Raw genomic sequence first — 14,091 nt, 5'->3', positions numbered from 1 at the left:
CCACAATAGATAGTTACAAGTAAAAAAACAAACAGAAAACAGTGATGTACGATTAACATTTTCTGAGTAAAACAAAAAGTGCATAGTTCTGAAGGGCAACTAAAAATTAGTCTATAGTTATCAGTGCCTAAAGAAGAAAACACCAACGATGTGCTAGCAGACTTGATGACAGCTTCCACTCTCGCAGGCATACCTTCAATTAGGTCCTGGAAGGTTTCTTGGGGAAAGGCAGCCCATTCGTCTTGGAGTGCTGCACTGAGGAGAGGTATCGATGTCGGTTGGTGAGGCCTGACACGAAGTCGGCGTTCCAAAATATACCAGAGGTGTCCTATAGGATTCAGGTCAGTCATGGAACCACTCCGCCACAGTCTGTGTATTATGAACAGGTGCTCCATCGTGTTGAAAGATGCACTCGCCATCCCCGAATTGCTCTTCAACATTGGGAAGCAAGAAGGTGCTTAAAAAATCAATGCAGGTGTGCTGCGATAGAACCACGCAAAACAACAAGGGGTGGAAGCCCCCTCCATAAAAAACACGACCACACCATAACACCACCGCCTCCGAATTTTACTGTTGGCACTACACACGGTGGCAGATGACATTCACTGGACATTCATAGTACCCACACACTGCCAACAGGTCGCCAGATTGTGTACCGTGATTCCTCACTCCACACAACGTTTTTCCACTGTTCAATCGTCCAATGTTTACGCTCCTCACACCAAGCGAGGCGTCGTTTGGCATTTGCGTGATGCGTGGCTTATGAGCAGCCGCTCGACCATGAAATCAAACTTTTCTCAGCTCTCGCCTAACTGTAATAGTACTTGCAGTAGATTCTGATGCGGTTTGAAATTCCTGTGTAATGGTCTGTGTAGATGTCTGCCTATTACACATTACGACCCTCTTCAACCGTCGGCGGTCTCTGTCAGTCAACAGACGAGGTCGGCCTGTACCTTGTGCTGTCCGTGTCCCTTCACGTTTCCACTTCACTATCAAATCGAAAACAGTGGACCTAGGGATGTTTAGGAGTGTGGAAATCTCGCGTACAGACGTATGACACAAGTGACACCCAATCACCTGACCACGTTCGAAGTCCGTGAATTTCGCGGAGCACCCCATACTGCTCTCTCACGTTGTCTAATGGTCGCTGATATTGAGTACCTGGCAGAAGGTGGCAGCACATGCATCTAAAATGAAAAACTTTTGTTTTGGGGGGTGTCCGGATACTTTTGATCACATAGTGTACAATCAGAGGGCTCTTTTTATGGTTCTGTACCTCGATCGGTAAAAACGAAACCCATATGGTGTCTATAGATATTATATAGTTAAATTATGCTTCAGACATGTGAGTCTTAATTTTATCTACGATAATGATGGAATATGAAGAATTGAATTAAAATTTATATTCCGGCCAGGACATGAACCTAGCCAAGTCTTTTTGCTTACTAAGCAAGACATTACGCCACCGTAGCAGTCTAGATAGCGCCACATCTATCATTATCCTTACATGTCTGTCTGTCTAAACGTTTTTCTGTCTGTTCGACTGTTAAGACCCCTTTCTCTCGGGAAAGACACACGTATCAAGTTGAAATTAATGTTACATACTAAAGTCTACAGTTACTTGGTGTTGTAAGAAATACACGTTTCTACTCACAACTCACTCATCAGAACCTACAGGGTACTTCTCGTTGACCTATAATTATAAAATTTGGCAAGAAGCAAGGTTTTGCTGCACAAGTAAAAAAAATCCGAAATCGTTAATCTGTAATTATATCACACGAAACTAAGCCATTGCCGGTCCCAAACCCTGGGCCCTATCTCGCAAGTCATTGGGTAGGAGGAGGGGGAGGAGTAACAACCTCGTAAAAAAAAAACCTGGGTCCATCTGGCTCCTGATGGTAGCACCCAGTTAGGGCTCCTACCTAGGGGAGCTGGCTGTCAGTGCGAAGAAGAACTGTCGGATTTTTGCAGAGCACTTTCACGACCTGCTGAACTGTGAACCACCTGAAGAAGAGCTGGAACTGGTGATTGACACAGAAGAGACAGAGCCACTCCCTCCAACCAGGGATGAAGTCGCATATGCATAAGCGATCTGAAGAATAATAAGGCAACTGGAGAAGATGATATAAGAGTCGAGATGATAAAGTGGGGAGGCAACAAAGCAATAGACAACATGACCAACATAATCCACCAGATCTGGAGAACAAAGAAGTTGCCAGAAGGATGGAAGAATGCAATTGTAGTACCAATACACAAGAAGGGGGACAAGAGAGATAACTACAGAGGAATATCGCTACTAGAGGTCGGATACAAGGTGCTTTCAAAACTATTGCTCAAGAGAGTAGAAGAACAGGTAGAAAGTACAGTTGGCGACTACCAAGCGGGATTCAGGAAGGGAAGAGGTTGTGTAGAACAGATATTTATCCTGGAGCAACTGATAGAACATAGGGCCTTAAAAACAAAAAGACAGTAATAACCTTCGTGGACTTCACAAAGGCATATGACTCCATCAACAGACAGACTCTTGTTAGGATCCTGAAGAACAGAGGACTCGATGGAACTACACAAGAACTCATAAAAGAATTTCTGCCAGACACAAAAGCAAGGGCGAGATCCAGAGATGCACTGTCAGAAGAATTTGAGATCAAGACTAGTATTAAACAGGAAGATGGATTGTCACCATTGTTGTTCAGTATAGCACTGGACGAAGTGATTAGGCAGTGGAGAGCAATAAACGAGGAAATGGGAATATCAAAGACCCATGTGTGGGATAAAAAGGACAACAGGGCTCAAGTGGACTGCCTATCCTTTGCAGATGACATAGCAATAGTAAATGAGACGGAAGAAGACGCAAAGATACAACTCGACAACTTAAGTAAGGTAGCCAGAAAGGTGGACTGAGGATCGCTTATAACAAGAAAAAGACATCAAACACCACTGCAGACTGGGAAACACCGGAAGGCACTGTGCAAATGGTGGACAAATTTAAATACCTGAGAGGATTTATAACAGAAAGGAACAGGAGCAAGGAGGGAATAACAGAGAGGATAAAGAAGTGAGGTCAGTCAGTCTTCTGCATCACGAGAGAGCTATACAATAAAAAGAATATATCTACAGAGGCAAAGATAAGCCACTACAAGGCAACAGTGAGGAATGGAGTATTATATTCTGCTGAGAGGATGACACTAGCAAGAAATGGGGCAGAACAACTAGAGAAAGAAGAGAAAAAAATACTGAGAAAAATACTAGGTCCCAAAAGAGGTGCAGAGAGGTGGATGCGAAGACCTATGGAAGAATTGTACCGGAACATGAGAACAATATCCGGGGAAATCAGACTCAAAAGGGCAAGGTTTTCTGGGCATGTAGTTAGGACAAGTATGGACAGAATGACGAAGAGAGTGTGGGAAACAACAGGGAGGACAAGGGGAGAGACAGGAATCAAGTGGGTTGTTGAACTTCGGAAGGACTGGTTGGAATTGGTGATGAAGGTCGAAGGAAAGGAAAATTGGAGGAACAAATAATCACCGACAAATATGCCGGAGATCAATGGCAGAGAAGAATACAGGAAAAGATCAGAATGTCACCAGTGGAGCTGCCAGGAGAAACTGCAACTGAAGATCTCGGAAGAAGAGCTGAAGAGAAGAAGAGAAAGAATGAAGAGGTTCTGGGAGAAGAAGAGGAAAATGCAGTCCACGAAGGGGCTAACCGTGGTCTACAGAGGCCGTAACGCAAGGAGAAGAAGAAGATATCACCCGAAACGAAAACATCTTTTCTCATTGCAAATTCGACATTACACAAACAATTTATACTTAAAACATAAAAGACTCTCGAAAGTCTTGAAATTCCTGTGACCAATATGTTGCCAGTACCGATATCAATCACAAGCAAAAATCGTCTGTCTATACACACAAATTATTCTTATACGGAGTCCTCAGAACGCGAGTCCTGTTCGCACTTGGCCAATTTCTACAATTATGTTTATGCTCAGACTTTTCGTTTACCTTTTAAAATTTTCAATGTATCCGCTTCCGGATGCAACGACAAACATTCAGACGATAGTCATTCTCGTCCGATACTTCTGTAAACTCGTCTAGAGTTACTGCATTCACAGCTGCTGCTAAAAGGGACCACAATTAACCCAACGTGTTTGGAAAAGGACGTACATACGCCGATTCTTTTACAAGTGTCGACAAAAAATCACATCGCAAGATTAGGCGACATCGAAGTACATAGGACATCACATACAACATTCACTAAACTGGCCATTAAAATTGCTACACCACGAAGATGACGTGCTGCAGACGCGAAATTTAACCGACAGGAAGAAGATGTTGTGATATGCAAATGATTAGTTTTCAGAGCATTCACACAAGGTGGGCGCCGGTGGCGACACCTACAACGTGCTGACATGAGGAACGTTTCCAACCGATTTCTCATACACAAACAGCAGTTGACCGGCGTTGCCTGGTGAAACGTTATTGTGATGCCTCGTTTAACGAGGTGAAATGCGTACCATCACGTTTCCAACTTTGATAAAGGTCGGATTTTAGCCTACCGCGATTTCTGTTTATCGTATCTCGACATTGCTGCTCGCGTTGGTCGAGATCCAATGACCGATAGCAGAATATGGAATCGATGGATTCAGGAGGGTAACACGGAACGCCGTGCTGGATCCATCCCAACGGCCTCGTATCACTAGCAGTCGAGATGACAGGCATCCTATCCGCATGGCTGTAACGGATCGTGCAGCCACGTCTCGATCCCTGAGTCAACAGATGGGGACATTTGCAAGACAACAACCATCTGCACGAACAGTTCGACGATGTTTGCAGCAGCATGGACCATCAGCTCGGAGACCATGACTCCGGTTACCCTTGACGCTGCATCACAGACAGGAGCGCCTGCGATGGTGTACTCAATGACGAACCTGGGTGCACGAATGGCAAAACGTCATTTTTTCGGATGGTTCAAAAGGGCTCTGAGCACTATGGGACTTAACTTTTCTTCGGATGAATCCAGGTTATGTTTACAGCATTATGATGGTCGCATCCGTGTTTGGCGAGATCGCGGTGAACGCACTTTGGAAGCGTGTATTCATCATCGCCATACTGGCGTATCATCCGGCGTGATGGTATGGGGTGCCATTGGTTACACGTCTCGATCACCTCTTGTTCACATTGACGGCACTCTGAACAGTGGACGTTACATTTCAGATGTGTTACGACCCCTGGTTCTACCCTTCATTCGATACCTGCGAAATCCTACATTTCAGCAGGATAATGCACGACCGCATGTTGCAGGTCCTGTACGGGGCTTTCTGGATACTGAAAATGTTCGACTGCTGCCCTGGCCAGCACATTCTCCAGATCTCTCACCAATTGAAAATGTCTGCTCAATGGCGGCCGAGCAACTGGCTCGTCACAATACGCCAGTCACTACTCTTGATGAACTGTGGTATCGTGTTGAAGCTGCATGGGCAGCTGTACCTGTACACGCCATCCAAGCTCTGTTTGACTCAAATGCCCAGGCGTATCAAGGCCGTTATTACGGCCAGAGGTGGTTGATCTGGATACTGATTTCTCAGGATCTATGCACCCAAATTGCGTGATAACGTAATCACATGGCAGTTCTAGTATAATATATTTTTCCAATGAATACCCGTTTACCATCTGCATTTCTTCTTGGTGTAGCAATTTAAATGGCCAGTAGTGTAATTTGCCACATTTAAGTGTAATCCACCTTCAGCAATAAGAGTTTTTTCGAGGTCCCTGTGCCGGCCGCTGTGGCCGAGCGATTCTAGGCGCTTCAGTCCGGAACCGCGCTGTTGCTATGGTCGCAGGTTCGAATCCTGTCTCGGACATGGATTGTGATGTCCTTGGTTAGTTAGGTTTAAGTAGTTCTATGTCTAGGGGACTGATGACATCAGATGTTAAGTCTCATAGTGCTTAGAACCATTTGATTCATTTGAGGTCCTTGTATCTTCAAACGTCTTATCGCCACGGCTGTATGGTGAATGGGGCAAGACTTCCCAGCCAATTTTTGCAGTTTAGCCAGAGGTGAAGTCACTGATGTGTGATCTGGCCTGTCACACAAAATAAGAACATCCGCTGTAACTTTTGATGGAGGAAGTCACTGAATAACCCACATTTTTCGGGATTTTCACGTATTGGATAAAGTTTATTGTGCCCCCTGCCTCCAAAAAATCAACCAGAATTACTCCATCTGGATGCTGTGCAGTGACTACTGGGCCACTCCGTGTTGCATGGACCAACTGCGTTTGCCCTTCAGCATCGCTAATGCGAAGAACCCATCGTTTAACGATGCTGACATCCACCGTAGCGTCTCAGAGCACCTCCTTCTGTCTTTCAGAAATGCGATGGAGCGTTTCAGCTTTTGCGATAAGAAAGTCAGTCACAGAACGCTGCTTCATAAGTACGTCGATGTTGACAATTTTCTAAACTGGTACATTGCTGCCACCTGTTGATGTAGGGTGCAGTTCCAGGAATGGCCTGTCAAAGAAGGTTTGCGGAAGTGCACCAAATTCATGATTACTATATTACTTACTTTATTAAGGAGAAAAAAATAGAAGCCGTTACCTTAAGTGGCCGTCGTAACGGACTAATGTTTCTTTTAGAAGTAACACTATAATTTATCGTTTAATAATTCATACTTGCAATTTTACAGATTTGGAATGTTAAAGAACAGCGTTTACTGCGAAATATTAATCGTTGCAGATGAGAATCTCTCAAATGCCAGCATCAACTGTCAAGCACAGAAGGATGATGGTTGTTGGAGGAAGTAGCTGGAGATGTGAAGTGCAATGGCGTGTGGCGAAACTATGGAAAGGTTAAGCAAGTGTAAATGCCGTCACTGTATGCAAACGATTAGTCGCAGAAACATGTGTACACGAAGTGTGGTGCATTTGCTTTGTGAGGTAGAGCAGAATAGCTTCCGTTACATTTGCGCTCCGAGTACTGCTACAGCACGTCGGCTATTGCTAGTGCAAGCTTTTACTTGCAGTGTAACATTCCAGCACAGAAAAACAAAGGAGGAATTCTGGTCATTTGCCTATCGTATAAGGACCAAAGAAACTGTTAAATTAGGAGAACATTTCCGGCATGCCAGTTACCGAGCCGGCGTCTATGTAGTGTGTAGTTGCAAGGAAACACACTCCTACTGATAAACCTAAATAAGTAACAAGCTCAGCAATCGGTCCGTTGTTGCCTATTTGAATTCTTTTCTTCTCCTGTTTTTACAATTAATTGTACGATCAATTGTACGATTAATTAGAAGCAGTATCTTCAGTTGTATACTACTGGCCATTAAAATTGCTACACCGCGAAGGTGACGTGCTACAGACAGGAAGAAGATGCTGTGATATGAAAATGGTTAGCTTTTCAGAGCATTCACACAACGATCGCACCGGTGGAGCCACCTACAACGTGCTGACATGAGGAAATATTCCAACCGATTTCTCGTTCTCAAACAGCAGTAGACCGGCGTTGCCTGGTGAAACGTTGTTGTGATTCCTCGTGTAAAGAGGAGAAATGCGAACCATCACGTTTCCGGCTTTCATAAAGGTCGGATTGTAGCCTATCGTGCTTGCGGTTTATCGTATCGCTACATTGCTACTCGCGTATGTCCAGATCCAATGACTGTTAGCAGAATATGGAGTCGGTGGGTTCAGGAGGGTAATACGGAACGCCGTGCTGGGTCTCAACGGCCTTGTATCACTAGCAGTCGAGATGACAGGCATCTTATCCGCATGGCTGTAACGGATCGTGCAGCCGCGTCTCGATCCCTGAGTCAAGAGATGGGGACGTTTGCAAGACAACAACCATTTGCACGAACAGTTCGACGACGTTTGCAGCAGCATGGACTATCAGGTCGGAGACCATGGCTGCGGTTACCCTTGACGCTACATTACAGACAGGAACGCCTGCGATGGTGTACTCAACGTCGAACCTGAGTGCACGAATAGCAAATGTCTTTTTTCGGATGAATCTAGGTTCTGTTAACAGCATCATGATGGTCGCATCCGTATTTGGCGACATCGCGGTGAACGCACATTGGAAGCGTGTATTCGTCAACGCCATACTGGCGTATCACCCGCCGTGATGATATGGGGTGCCATTGGTTACACGTCTCGGTCACCTCTTGTTCACATTGACGGCACTTTGAACAGTGGACGTTACATTTCAGGTGTGTTACGACCCGTGGCTCTACCCTTCATTCGATTCCTGCGAAACCCTACATTTCAGCAGGATAATGCACGACCGCATGTTGCAGGTCCTGTACGGGCCTTTCTGGATACAGAAAATGTTCGACTGCTGCCCTGGCCAGCACATTCTCCAAATCTCCCACCAATTGAAAACGTCAGGTCACTGGTGGCCGAGCAACTGGCTCGTCGCGATACGCCAGTCACTACTCTTGATGAACTGTGGTATCGTGTTGAAGCTGCAAGGGCAGCTGTACCTGTACACGCCATCCAAGCTCTGTTTGACTCAATGCCCAGGCGTATCAAGGCCGTTATTACGGCTAGAGGTGGTTGTTCTGGGTACTGATTTCTCAGAATCTATGCACTCACATTGCGTGAAAATGTAATCACATGTCAATTCTAGAATAATATATTAGTCCAATGAATACTTGTTTATCATCATTTGTTCTTGGTGTAGCAATTTTAATTGCCAGTACCGTATTACAAGTCATATTCTATGAAAAGTGTAATTTGAATAAAATAACTTTGTAATCGACCGAATGTGTAGTTATGCCGGGCTGCAGACAGGCAGGCTGTATCTCCAGGCAACACAACGATGTTGCGGTCATGATAGAACTATAGTTGCCGGTGGCTGGACCCCTACCAACTGATGTGGCAAATCGTCAGTCACGAAGTTATTTTAATCTTAGATATAATTATTCTGTATTCTCTGAATCAGTCGTTTTTTATTCTAAATTAATTTGATGAAGAAATTTGTACGCAGAGGCAGCATCCTTTTTCATGTTTTCCCTTGTCTCTAATTGTACCATTTTCATTATTTTTTCTACCGGTATCTTTTTGTGAAATTTCCAGCAGTATTTTGTTCTACAGATGATAACAATAATTGTTTCCTAACTAAATCCATGCCATTTTCACCATCGAAGGCATTAATGTTGGTCAAGCACGTGAGTTGTTAAGTGTTTCTATTGATGGCTAGAATTTAATTGCGTGTAATTATGTTATTTCATTTTGTTTATGTGTATCTGACATGGCAGTGATTTTTTTGTGTTTTGTTGTGCCTTTGCGCGCCAGTATAGCGCATTTAAACGATGCAGGACAGCACGGTACTATTAATGCGTTTAACTGCTTTCAATGACAGTGATGACAGTGATTCTTCCTTCCCTGCGAAAGTAACAGAAATATTACATGTATTTGACCGACAGTAGATACTACTCTTCAAACTTTGCAGTATTTTTTTATTTCATTGTGAAATTTCTAGAGGACAAATATTATTGTATTTTTAAGGTAAGTATGCGTTGTAATTGAAGATAAAATCTTCTAGGATGGTAAATCACATCAATTTCTTCTGCATGATCGACGTTTCGATCACTCTACTGGGATATTCTTCAGGATCTTTTGGTGTTCACTATTTTTGCACATCATTTCCAACACCATACCAAATTTTGATCATTCCCATAATAGATACGAGCTCATGATTGTTAAAATTAATGTCAAAGTGCAGGCTTGTCTCCTTTCACAATGCAAAAGTACTAAAATTGACTCGTTGCTCAAGAATGAGCACTTTCCGTAACAACGTTCGAGTGAGTGTGGGAAATTCTGTCAGACGAAAGCCACCCAAATACGGTTGGAGAGAAATACTTCACCTTCCTGCAAGATCGAGTATTGGTAAACCATACATCGAGAAGTTCTCAAAGAGGAAACAATATCTCACCTAATGTAGTGTTTCTCTCCTAATAAAGCTTTCTATCGCCCTCTCTCGATCCATTCAACAGATGATCAGAGATATTGTTTTGGATGTAACAGAAAAGTTGCTTAGAACTTGTAATTTGGTCACTTAGAAGGAGAAAGACTGCACTGACGGATTGTAAAAGAAGTTCTAAAATAAATGAAGGTTTAAGTAAACTAAAAGTTGTATGCATTCCTTACGAAATTATCTTCTTAATTCTGGTCAAAATCTTACCACAACTTTTTTCATATTGAATAGTGATCTCGTATATCTTAATTTCGGTAATACTCATGTTTCATAGTGATTAGTTGCAAATTCGTCTCAAATATTGCATTTTATTTCTCGTAGGATATATGCTCAACTATTTTCGAAAATACAGACTTCATTGCTTGCTCTACTACATCGTTTCACAGAATCTGGCATATGACCCCTTGCCATTTGTTTGTGATTCACAGTTAAATTCCATTTAAAAGCATTAGACATTTAAAAAAAATGCGTGTCTACATTTCGAGTAATTTGCTCTTTATGCTTGTACTCACAATATCACTGTTATTATGATGTCATATTTAGCAAAACATGTGTGCTTTTCCCAAACGAATCGTCGCAGTGGTTAAGATAGTGGACTGGCGTTTGGGATGACGGTAGTTCATCGCCTCTCCAGCTATACAGATCTGGGTTTCCTGTGGTTTCCCTAGATCGCTCAAGGTAAATACCCGCTTGGTTCCTTTGTAATGATTATGGTCGATATCCTTTTTTATCGTTGCTATGATATTCATTGCGAAGGTTGATTGGTTCAAATGGCTCTGAGCACTATGGGACTTAACATCTGAGGTCAATCAGACCCCTAGAACTTAGAACTACTTAAACCTAACTAACCTAAGGATATTATACACATCCATGCCCGAGGCAGGATTCGAACCTGCGAACGTAGCGGTCGCACGGTTCCAGACTGAAGCGCCTAGAACCGCTCGGCCACACCGGCTGGCTGCGAAGGTTGGTATGATGCTTCTCCCCATGCTAGTTTATCCTATAGAACTTCATCATTCCTGGAGAACCACTGCAACCTACGTCCACATGAATCTCCGGTACATACTTTTGGCGTTCAAAACTGAGTGGCACTATCTTTTTTCGTGTTCACAGGAACCATGTACTGAACAAACGAACACATATTATATTACAGGTATTCCCCGCCAATGTTTATGCGTTTTGGCATCGTGCTAAAAACTTCCGTGCTTGCGTAGAAAACCATTATTTTGGGGGTATTCAGCCACCACTAGTGGACAACTGGATGAAATTCCTCGTTGGTGGTGAACTTCTTGCCCTGCATGATCTCTTTTATTGCGTCGAATAGCGCATAATCGCTAGAAGCTAGATCCGGAGAAATTGGAGGATGTGGCAGCACAGTAAACCATAGTTTACAATGGTGGCTATGGTCTGGAGAGTGGTATATGGCCGCGCTTGTCTCGTTGCAACTGAACGCCATGGCCCATTTTCCGTGGCAGCATTGTTGAATGCTTCGGTGGAGTTGGTTCAGCGAAATGCAGTTCCTATCATTGTTGAGGGTTGTAATTGGAGGAAGCCAATCCACCAGCAGTACACCAGTCTGTTCGCAGAACACAGCCGCCGTTTATTTCTGCACGAATAGTAGCAGCCGTGACTTTTCGGGACGAGAGCTCCCAGAACACTTACACTCCAAAGAGTGACATTTCTTTTCTGGTGACCTGTGGAAGAACCATGATTCGTCGACGGTGACGAGACGCTCAAAGAACTCCGCTGGATCTGCACTGTACTGTTGCACCAACTGTTGGCATATCTCCATATGCTTCTTTTTCTGCGCAGTGGTGATGGAATGGGGATCCCATTGTGCACACTTCAAGTCCTCATGGATGATGATGCAGAAGTTTTCCGTGATAGACCTGTTGCCTTCCGTAGTTCAGCAAAAGTGATTCGTCTATGCCCCATTATCAAGTCATTGACACTCTGGGCATCTTTAGCTTTGCGCAGTTGCTGGACGCCCAGCGCTTTTGCGCCTTTCAGCATACTCCCTGCCGTCTCTGAAGTCTGATACCCAACTAAACAGAGATCTGTGACTTGGTCCTGTTTGCCCACACGTGGCTACTAATCTCTTGTAGGTGTCTGAAGCAGTTACTCCTTCACTCCAGAGAAACCGCACTGTCCACCATTGTTCATGCTCTCTGCTTCCATTTGCCTTGTCGAAGTATACCAGCCGACCGCGGTGGTCTAGCGGTTCTAGGCGCGCAGTCCGGAACCGCGCGACTGCTACGGTCGCAGGTTCGAATCCTGCCTCGGGCATGGATGTGTGTGATGTCCTTAGGTTAGTTAGGTTTAAGTAGTTCTAAGCTCTAGGGGACTGATGACCACAGATGTTAAGTCCCATAGTGCTCAGAGCCATTTGAACCATTGAAGTATACCAGCGTACTCGCAAGCTGGAACAAGTGCTGCTGTAATACGCCACCTATGGGAAGCACCAACACCATCTACTGACTGTAGACAGTACTACAGTCTATCTTCACACGTACAATCCAAACAGCGTCATTGCAGGTGCTATAGAACGAGTGACAATCGGTATTGTACGAACTAAATAATTAGAGCCAGAATTATGAGGTATTAACATACTGAACTGATAGTCTGGTAATACATCTGTCAACACATGCATTCTTTGGTGATGAAGTTATTACATCCTTCTCGAAGTCTGAGAGTTTTCGCCGTGCGGGATTAGCCGAGCGGTCATAGGGCGCTGCAGCCACGGACTGTGCGGATGGTATCGGCGGAGGTTCGAGTCCTGCCTCGGGCATGGGTGTGTGTCTTTGTCCTTAGGATAATTTAGGTTAAGTAGTATGTAAGCGGAGGGACTGATGACCTTAGCAATTAAGTCTCATAAGATTTCACACACATTTGAATATTTTCAGAGCGTTTCCCACTCTCCCATGCGTCATACGTATCAGATGGAGCTATTAACCTACAATCGAGGTAATAAGTACTTGAATACACCCAGACACTTGACGGATGTTACCGCTTCCAAAGACTGGGCATTTATTTTGCACTCGTACATTAACGGCGATTTTCGCCTTGCGTGTAACAAGGTGAAAATTCCCATTCATGTACGAGTGCAACATAAATGCCCAGTCTTTGGAAGCGGTAACATCCGTCAAGTATTTGGGTGTGACTATTCGAAATGATCTCAAATCGAATAATCAGAGCCGGCCAGAGTGTCCGAGCGGTTCTAGACGCTACAGTCTGGAACCGCGCGACCGCTACGGTCGCAGGTTCGTATCCTGTGTCGGGCATGGATGTGTGTGATGTCCTTAGGTTAGTTACGTTTAAGTAGTTCTAAGTTCTAGGGGACTGATGACCTCAGAAGTTAAGACACATAGTGCTCAGAGCCATTTGAACCATTTTTTGGAATGATCAGATTGGTATGGCAAACTCTAGATTGCGGTTTATTGATAGAATCCTGAAGCGATTCAGTCCTTCAACAAAGGAAATAGCTTACAATTCTTTACTTCTTCCAGTCTTATTGTTCGTCTGTATGGGACCCTTACCAGGTGGGTCTGATTCAAGAGATTGAGAAGGTCCAAAGAAGAGAGGAAAGATTCGTGACCGGTACATTTAGCCATCGCGAGAGCGTTACAAATCTCATAGAAAGATTGAAGTGGGACACACTTGCCGATAGACGGCGCGCTAAACGGAATGGGCTGCTCACTAAATTCCGAAATCCGATCTTCACCGAGGTTGTAGAGCATATATAATTACCAAAAACTTTCAAATCGTGCAATGATCACCATTCAAAGGTAAGGGAAATTAGAGCTCGTACTGAGGCGTTCAGATAGTCGTTTTTCCCTCGCACGTCCGCGAGTGGAACAGAGGGGGGTAATACGACTTTTGCGCGAATTGTGCCCCCCGCCACACACCGGTGGCTAGCGGAGTATTTGTGTAGATGTAGATGTAATTTCTGGAAAAAGTTTATGGGGAAGTGATATATAGTCAGTGGTGAAAGTGAGAAAAATACATGTTATACATCATGTGGGCAGAAAGTAATGACGTGAACAACAGTTGACGAAAGAAGTTAGCGTATGGCTGTGCGAGAAAGTGCAGGACGGGCGTATAGCTAGGAACAGTAAATGCG

Source organism: Schistocerca piceifrons, chromosome 7 (genome assembly GCF_021461385.2).
Source record: "Schistocerca piceifrons isolate TAMUIC-IGC-003096 chromosome 7, iqSchPice1.1, whole genome shotgun sequence".
Taxonomy (NCBI): domain Eukaryota; kingdom Metazoa; phylum Arthropoda; class Insecta; order Orthoptera; family Acrididae; genus Schistocerca; species Schistocerca piceifrons.
Note: the sequence above shows the minus strand (reverse complement) of the source record.